The following is a 514-nucleotide window of genomic DNA, read 5'->3' as shown; positions in this document are numbered from 1 at the left end:
CCCCCCTCCCCCAAAAAAAAAGCTGGGGTGGGGGTGTAGTCAAAAAGTATATGCAAAACATAATATGCTTATATGAAATCCAAACTCTTTCTGACTTAAAATGGAACTTCTTTTCCATGGGATAAGACAAGAACCTGGTTTCAAAAAATGACTCAATTTATTGAGGTGATGAAGGAAACCCAAGGCTCTAATTCATAAAGGATGTAGTAACTATCAAGACAATAGTTAATTCTAAGACTAGGTATGATGTTGCCTCAACGGTGATAGATTTCATACTACACTTAATGGTGGACACCTTGGTCACAACAAGACTCACAACTGGACATATTCTGGTGTGATTTCTAGAGATGAGTATAATGATCCAGTTCTTTTGTTCAGAAGCTCCAAACTTGATTTCTTCCAACCCTTATTTCATTCAAGTAATCTTACCCTTTTTTATTTACAGGTTCAATCACATGACTTGAATCTGTTCTTCATTTGTTCTAATTTATTCTGTGGGTATGGGGGTTCTTAA

This window comes from Macadamia integrifolia, chromosome 6 (assembly GCF_013358625.1).
Source record: "Macadamia integrifolia cultivar HAES 741 chromosome 6, SCU_Mint_v3, whole genome shotgun sequence".
In the NCBI taxonomy this organism is placed as follows: domain Eukaryota; kingdom Viridiplantae; phylum Streptophyta; class Magnoliopsida; order Proteales; family Proteaceae; genus Macadamia; species Macadamia integrifolia.
The sequence above is the reverse complement of the archived record's forward strand: the minus strand, read 5'-3'. Positions refer to the sequence as shown.